Below are 9982 nucleotides of genomic sequence, written 5' to 3'. Positions count from 1 at the left end.
GTATCATGAAGAAAACACATGTTTATTTTGTCTTACATGATACCTATTGGTGTTGCCCATACCGTATGAACGGTGCTAATTCAGGTTAAGAATGCACTGTGACAGAGGAAAAAAAAGACAGAAAGAATACAAATTATAATAATAACAATCATGATTACCATGACGTCATGCATGCAAAACAGAGAGAAACGACTCAATCCTATTACAATGATTACACAATATACACTGTTACCAGTCAAATTAAATCATTCAAGGAAAATACATCTTTGCAGTGCATACACAGAAGTGGCATCAGATCTGCCATTCATATATTTTCACTGCATTTACAATTGCATACATAAAGCTATGAGAGATCGTTCAAATGAGAAATCAGGAAAAAATTGATCAAATACTTTTAATATATGTCCAAATACAAACTGTTATTTCAAATTGTAATAATACATCACAATACTGTTGTTCATAGCCTAGGCTACTATATTTTAATCAAATAAACGCAGGCTGGGTGAGGATTAGAGACTTATTTCAAAAACATTTAAAAATACAACTGACACACACACACACACACACGTGTACGTACGTACGTACACACACGCACGCGTGTAGTGTACGTACACACACGCATACGTATACACACAGACAGACGCGTACGTACACACACGCACACACACACACACACACACACACACACACACACACACACACACACACACACACGCGTACGTACGTACGTACGTACACACACACACACACACACACACACACACACACACACACACACACACACACAGACAGACGCGTCCGTACACACACACGCATACGCACACGTATGTGCATACACACACACGCACGTACACTCACACACATGTACACTCACACACACGTACACTCACACACACACGTACGTACACACACACACGTACGTACACCCACACACACACACACACACACACACACACACACACACGTACGTACACTCACACACGTACATACACACATCCGTACGTACACTCACACACACACACACACACACACACACACACACACACACACACACACACACACACGTACGTGTGTGTGTGTGTGTGTGTGTGTGTGTGTGTGTGTGTGTGTGTGTGTGTACGTACGCGTCTGTCTGTGTGTATGCGTGTGTGTACGTACGCATGTGTGTGTACGGTTGATGTACGTGATTATCTGTATGTGTGCATATACACTCACACACGTACGTACACTCACACACGTACGTACACTCACACACGTATGTACACTCACACACGTACGTACACTCACACACGTACGTACACTCACACACACGTACGTACACTCACAAACACTCACACACGTACGTACACTCACACACGTACGTACACACACACACACACACACACACACACACACTCACACACACACGTACGTACACTCACAAACACACAAGTACGTACACTCACACACAATCTACTCAGCCTGAAAAAAAAAAACAGTCAACCGAGCAATAGCCCTCAACCTCCTTCTCAGAATAAAGTCCCCGCAGGACTCCGCTTCGGCCATCACCCACAGACCCAGGTGGGCAGTCCTTGTATACTTCAGTGCAGTGCAAGCACAGAGTCAGCGAGTAGGGCACCCGGAACTCTTGCCTATATTGTCTGGAAAATGCACTCCAGTTCACAACACCTAATTTAGATAAAATACAGAACAAACAATATTGAATCATTTTAAAGAGAGGCATTAGAATAGTACAGAGTCATACAAGGAATTTCTTTTTTATACATTTTAAACATATTATAGGAAAATGTTAGACAAGATATGCTTGAGTGTTATTGGCTTTGTCTGTAAAGTACCTAAGAGACTTACTTTGTTTATGAACAACAAACTAGTTGAAAAAGTTTGTCAACACAAACTTTAATTTGGCTTGAGAAAGCCTATCCTAAAAGTTTGAAATAGTTTTAAAAGCTTGAAGGTTATTTTGATATATATATATATTTTATACATACCTTATATTTATATATATTTATATTCACGAGATGTACACCCCCGCCCAAATCTGCAGGCTGCAGCCAGGTGCTTCTCAAAAAAAGAAGAAAAAAAAATTCCTTGTAATATATGTCCACATAGAAACTGTTACTTCAAATTGTAATAATATATCACAATACTGTTGTTCATAGCCTAGGGCTACTATATTTTAATCAAATAAACGCAGAGGATAAGAGACTTATTTCAAAAACAGTTAAAAATACAGCTGACCTTACGTTGGCCAATAGCAGCGCTTGGTAGAAGTGACGTACGCCAACAGCAGCTGCAAATCAGAGTCTTTTGCCGGAAATACCGACTGTTTTAACCAACAAACGTAGAATTTGTAGTGTTCTTGTCGTGTTTAACACAATCTATACTTGATGTCGCGAGTATATCCATCGTGAAAAATCCAAGCTTGAATTTCCAGTTACCGTCGTACAGAAACACAGGTCGACTCGGCGCTATAAATAGCCCCCGCGCGCACTCCTTTATTGTCGTGTAGAGCGATGAGGACTGTACCCGCCCATTGATCGCTAGAAGGCTCGGCAGATCTGGGCGGGTACACCCTCATCGCAGCACGGCGTTCTTTTGATCTTATTTCATTTATTATACATTTAAATAGGCCAACAAATGCTTACTGTGCTTACCAGTGTACAGTATCATTTCAAATTGACAATTTATGTTATATCAAGTTAGCTTTCAATATGTGCCACCGTCAGGTTTTCATACCTCAAATTAAAACACACTCATATGTCTAATGGGAACAAAATAAAAAACAAACTAAGATTCTGCCCTGTATCATGAAGAAAACACATGTTTATTTTGTCTTACATGATACCTATTGGTGTTGCCCATACCGTATGAACGGTGCTAATTCAGGTTAAGAATGCACTGTGACAGAGGAAAAAAAAGACAGAAAGAATACAAATTATAATAATAACAATCATGATTACCATGACGTCATGCATGCAAAACAGAGAGAAACGACTCAATCCTATTACAATGATTACACAATATACACTGTTACCAGTCAAATTAAATCATTCAAGGAAAATACATCTTTGCAGTGCATACACAGAAGTGGCATCAGATCTGCCATTCATATATTTTCACTGCATTTACAATTGCATACATAAAGCTATGAGAGATCGTTCAAATGAGAAATCAGGAAAAAATTGATCAAATACTTTTAATATATGTCCAAATACAAACTGTTATTTCAAATTGTAATAATACATCACAATACTGTTGTTCATAGCCTAGGCTACTATATTTTAATCAAATAAACGCAGGCTGGGTGAGGATTAGAGACTTATTTCAAAAACATTTAAAAATACAACTGACACACACACACACACACACACACACGTGTACGTACGTACGTACACACACGCACGCGTGTAGTGTACGTACACACACGCATACGTATACACACAGACAGACGCGTACGTACACACACGCACACACACACACACACACACACACACACACACACACACACACACACACACGCGTACGTACGTACGTACACACACACACACACACACACACACACACACACACACACACACACACACACACACACACAGACAGACGCGTCCGTACACACACACGCATACGCACACGTATGTGCATACACACACACGCACGTACACTCACACACATGTACACTCACACACACGTACACTCACACACACACGTACGTACACACACACACGTACGTACACCCACACACACACACACACACACACACACACACACACACGTACGTACACTCACACACGTACATACACACATCCGTACGTACACTCACACACACACACACACACACACACACACACACACACACACACACACACACACACACACACACACACGTACGTGTGTGTGTGTGTGTGTGTGTGTGTGTGTGTGTGTGTGTGTGTGTGTGTGTACGTACGCGTCTGTCTGTGTGTATGCGTGTGTGTACGTACGCATGTGTGTGTACGGTTGATGTACGTGATTATCTGTATGTGTGCATATACACTCACACACGTACGTACACTCACACACGTACGTACACTCACACACGTATGTACACTCACACACGTACGTACACTCACACACGTACGTACACTCACACACACGTACGTACACTCACAAACACTCACACACGTACGTACACTCACACACGTACGTACACACACACACACACACACACACTCACACACACACGTACGTACACTCACAAACACACAAGTACGTACACTCACACACAATCTACTCAGCCTGAAAAAAAAAAACAGTCAACCGAGCAATAGCCCTCAACCTCCTTCTCAGAATAAAGTCCCCGCAGGACTCCGCTTCGGCCATCACCCACAGACCCAGGTGGGCAGTCCTTGTATACTTCAGTGCAGTGCAAGCACAGAGTCAGCGAGTAGGGCACCCGGAACTCTTGCCTATATTGTCTGGAAAATGCACTCCAGTTCACAACACCTAATTTAGATAAAATACAGAACAAACAATATTGAATCATTTTAAAGAGAGGCATTAGAATAGTACAGAGTCATACAAGGAATTTCTTTTTTATACATTTTAAACATATTATAGGAAAATGTTAGACAAGATATGCTTGAGTGTTATTGGCTTTGTCTGTAAAGTACCTAAGAGACTTACTTTGTTTATGAACAACAAACTAGTTGAAAAAGTTTGTCAACACAAACTTTAATTTGGCTTGAGAAAGCCTATCCTAAAAGTTTGAAATAGTTTTAAAAGCTTGAAGGTTATTTTTATATATATATATATATATATATATTTTATACATACCTTATATTTATATATATTTATATTCACGAGATGTACACCCCCGCCCAAATCTGCAGGCTGCAGCCAGGTGCTTCTCAAAAAAAGAAGAAAAAAAAATTCCTTGTAATATATGTCCACATAGAAACTGTTACTTCAAATTGTAATAATATATCACAATACTGTTGTTCATAGCCTAGGGCTACTATATTTTAATCAAATAAACGCAGAGGATAAGAGACTTATTTCAAAAACAGTTAAAAATACAGCTGACCTTACGTTGGCCAATAGCAGCGCTTGGTAGAAGTGACGTACGCCAACAGCAGCTGCAAATCAGAGTCTTTTGCCGGAAATACCGACTGTTTTAACCAACAAACGTAGAATTTGTAGTGTTCTTGTCGTGTTTAACACAATCTATACTTGATGTCGCGAGTATATCCATCGTCAAAAATCCAAGCTTGAATTTCCAGTTACCGTCGTACAGAAACACAGGTCGACTCGGCGCTATAAATAGCCCCCGCGCGCACTCCTTTATTGTCGTGTAGAGCGATGAGGACTGTACCCGCCCATTGATCGCTAGAAGGCTCGGCAGATCTGGGCGGGTACACCCTCATCGCAGCACGGCGTTCTTTTGATCTTATTTCATTTATTATACATTTAAATAGGCCAACAAATGCTTACTGTGCTTACCAGTGTACAGTATCATTTCAAATTGACAATTTATGTTATATCAAGTTAGCTTTCAATATGTGCCACCGTCAGGTTTTCATACCTCAAATTAAAACACACTCATATGTCTAATGGGAACAAAATAAAAAACAAACTAAGATTCTGCCCTGTATCATGAAGAAAACACATGTTTATTTTGTCTTACATGATACCTATTGGTGTTGCCCATACCGTATGAACGGTGCTAATTCAGGTTAAGAATGCACTGTGACAGAGGAAAAAAAAGACAGAAAGAATACAAATTATAATAATAACAATCATGATTACCATGACGTCATGCATGCAAAACAGAGAGAAACGACTCAATCCTATTACAATGATTACACAATATACACTGTTACCAGTCAAATTAAATCATTCAAGGAAAATACATCTTTGCAGTGCATACACAGAAGTGGCATCAGATCTGCCATTCATATATTTTCACTGCATTTACAATTGCATACATAAAGCTATGAGAGATCGTTCAAATGAGAAATCAGGAAAAAATTGATCAAATACTTTTAATATATGTCCAAATACAAACTGTTATTTCAAATTGTAATAATACATCACAATACTGTTGTTCATAGCCTAGGCTACTATATTTTAATCAAATAAACGCAGGCTGGGTGAGGATTAGAGACTTATTTCAAAAACATTTAAAAATACAACTGACACACACACACACACACACACACACGTGTACGTACGTACGTACACACACGCACGCGTGTAGTGTACGTACACACACGCATACGTATACACACAGACAGACGCGTACGTACACACACGCACACACACACACACACACACACACACACACACACACACACACACACACGCGTACGTACGTACGTACACACACACACACACACACACACACACACACACACACACACACACACACACACACACACAGACAGACGCGTCCGTACACACACACGCATACGCACACGTATGTGCATACACACACACGCACGTACACTCACACACATGTACACTCACACACACGTACACTCACACACACACGTACGTACACACACACACGTACGTACACCCACACACACACACACACACACACACACACACACACACGTACGTACACTCACACACGTACATACACACATCCGTACGTACACTCACACACACACACACACACACACACACACACACACACACACACACACACACACACGTACGTGTGTGTGTGTGTGTGTGTGTGTGTGTGTGTGTGTGTGTGTGTGTGTGTACGTACGCGTCTGTCTGTGTGTATGCGTGTGTGTACGTACGCATGTGTGTGTACGGTTGATGTACGTGATTATCTGTATGTGTGCATATACACTCACACACGTACGTACACTCACACACGTACGTACACTCACACACGTATGTACACTCACACACGTACGTACACTCACACACGTACGTACACTCACACACACGTACGTACACTCACAAACACTCACACACGTACGTACACTCACACACGTACGTACACACACACACACACACACACACACACTCACACACACACGTACGTACACTCACAAACACACAAGTACGTACACTCACACACAATCTACTCAGCCTGAAAAAAAAAAACAGTCAACCGAGCAATAGCCCTCAACCTCCTTCTCAGAATAAAGTCCCCGCAGGACTCCGCTTCGGCCATCACCCACAGACCCAGGTGGGCAGTCCTTGTATACTTCAGTGCAGTGCAAGCACAGAGTCAGCGAGTAGGGCACCCGGAACTCTTGCCTATATTGTCTGGAAAATGCACTCCAGTTCACAACACCTAATTTAGATAAAATACAGAACAAACAATATTGAATCATTTTAAAGAGAGGCATTAGAATAGTACAGAGTCATACAAGGAATTTCTTTTTTATACATTTTAAACATATTATAGGAAAATGTTAGACAAGATATGCTTGAGTGTTATTGGCTTTGTCTGTAAAGTACCTAAGAGACTTACTTTGTTTATGAACAACAAACTAGTTGAAAAAGTTTGTCAACACAAACTTTAATTTGGCTTGAGAAAGCCTATCCTAAAAGTTTGAAATAGTTTTAAAAGCTTGAAGGTTATTTTGATATATATATATATTTTATACATACCTTATATTTATATATATTTATATTCACGAGATGTACACCCCCGCCCAAATCTGCAGGCTGCAGCCAGGTGCTTCTCAAAAAAAGAAGAAAAAAAAATTCCTTGTAATATATGTCCACATAGAAACTGTTACTTCAAATTGTAATAATATATCACAATACTGTTGTTCATAGCCTAGGGCTACTATATTTTAATCAAATAAACGCAGAGGATAAGAGACTTATTTCAAAAACAGTTAAAAATACAGCTGACCTTACGTTGGCCAATAGCAGCGCTTGGTAGAAGTGACGTACGCCAACAGCAGCTGCAAATCAGAGTCTTTTGCCGGAAATACCGACTGTTTTAACCAACAAACGTAGAATTTGTAGTGTTCTTGTCGTGTTTAACACAATCTATACTTGATGTCGCGAGTATATCCATCGTCAAAAATCCAAGCTTGAATTTCCAGTTACCGTCGTACAGAAACACAGGTCGACTCGGCGCTATAAATAGCCCCCGCGCGCACTCCTTTATTGTCGTGTAGAGCGATGAGGACTGTACCCGCCCATTGATCGCTAGAAGGCTCGGCAGATCTGGGCGGGTACACCCTCATCGCAGCACGGCGTTCTTTTGATCTTATTTCATTTATTATACATTTAAATAGGCCAACAAATGCTTACTGTGCTTACCAGTGTACAGTATCATTTCAAATTGACAATTTATGTTATATCAAGTTAGCTTTCAATATGTGCCACCGTCAGGTTTTCATACCTCAAATTAAAACACACTCATATGTCTAATGGGAACAAAATAAAAAACAAACTAAGATTCTGCCCTGTATCATGAAGAAAACACATGTTTATTTTGTCTTACATGATACCTATTGGTGTTGCCCATACCGTATGAACGGTGCTAATTCAGGTTAAGAATGCACTGTGACAGAGGAAAAAAAAGACAGAAAGAATACAAATTATAATAATAACAATCATGATTACCATGACGTCATGCATGCAAAACAGAGAGAAACGACTCAATCCTATTACAATGATTACACAATATACACTGTTACCAGTCAAATTAAATCATTCAAGGAAAATACATCTTTGCAGTGCATACACAGAAGTGGCATCAGATCTGCCATTCATATATTTTCACTGCATTTACAATTGCATACATAAAGCTATGAGAGATCGTTCAAATGAGAAATCAGGAAAAAATTGATCAAATACTTTTAATATATGTCCAAATACAAACTGTTATTTCAAATTGTAATAATACATCACAATACTGTTGTTCATAGCCTAGGCTACTATATTTTAATCAAATAAACGCAGGCTGGGTGAGGATTAGAGACTTATTTCAAAAACATTTAAAAATACAACTGACACACACACACACACACACACACACGTGTACGTACGTACGTACACACACGCACGCGTGTAGTGTACGTACACACACGCATACGTATACACACAGACAGACGCGTACGTACACACACGCACACACACACACACACACACACACACACACACACACACACACACACACACACACACGCGTACGTACGTACGTACGTACACACACACACACACACACACACACACACACACACACACACACACACACACACAGACAGACGCGTCCGTACACACACACGCATACGCACACGTATGTGCATACACACACACGCACGTACACTCACACACATGTACACTCACACACACGTACACTCACACACACACGTACGTACACACACACACGTACGTACACCCACACACACACACACACACACACACACACACACACACGTACGTACACTCACACACGTACATACACACATCCGTACGTACACTCACACACACACACACACACACACACACACACACACACACACACACACACACACACACACACGTACGTGTGTGTGTGTGTGTGTGTGTGTGTGTGTGTGTGTGTGTGTGTGTGTGTACGTACGCGTCTGTCTGTGTGTATGCGTGTGTGTACGTACGCATGTGTGTGTACGGTTGATGTACGTGATTATCTGTATGTGTGCATATACACTCACACACGTACGTACACTCACACACGTACGTACACTCACACACGTATGTACACTCACACACGTACGTACACTCACACACGTACGTACACTCACACACACGTACGTACACTCACAAACACTCACACACGTACGTACACTCACACACGTACGTACACACACACACACACACACACACACACACACTCACACACACACGTACGTACACTCACAAACACACAAGTACGTACACTCACACACAATCTACTCAGCCTGAAAAAAAAAAACAGTCAACCGAGCAATAGCCCTCAACCTCCTTCTCAGAATAAAGTCCCCGCAGGACTCCGCTT

This window comes from Leuciscus leuciscus, assembly GCF_965113295.1.
Source record: "Leuciscus leuciscus genome assembly, chromosome: 9".
Lineage (NCBI taxonomy): Eukaryota > Metazoa > Chordata > Actinopteri > Cypriniformes > Leuciscidae > Leuciscus > Leuciscus leuciscus.
This window is presented reverse-complemented; position numbering follows the sequence as displayed.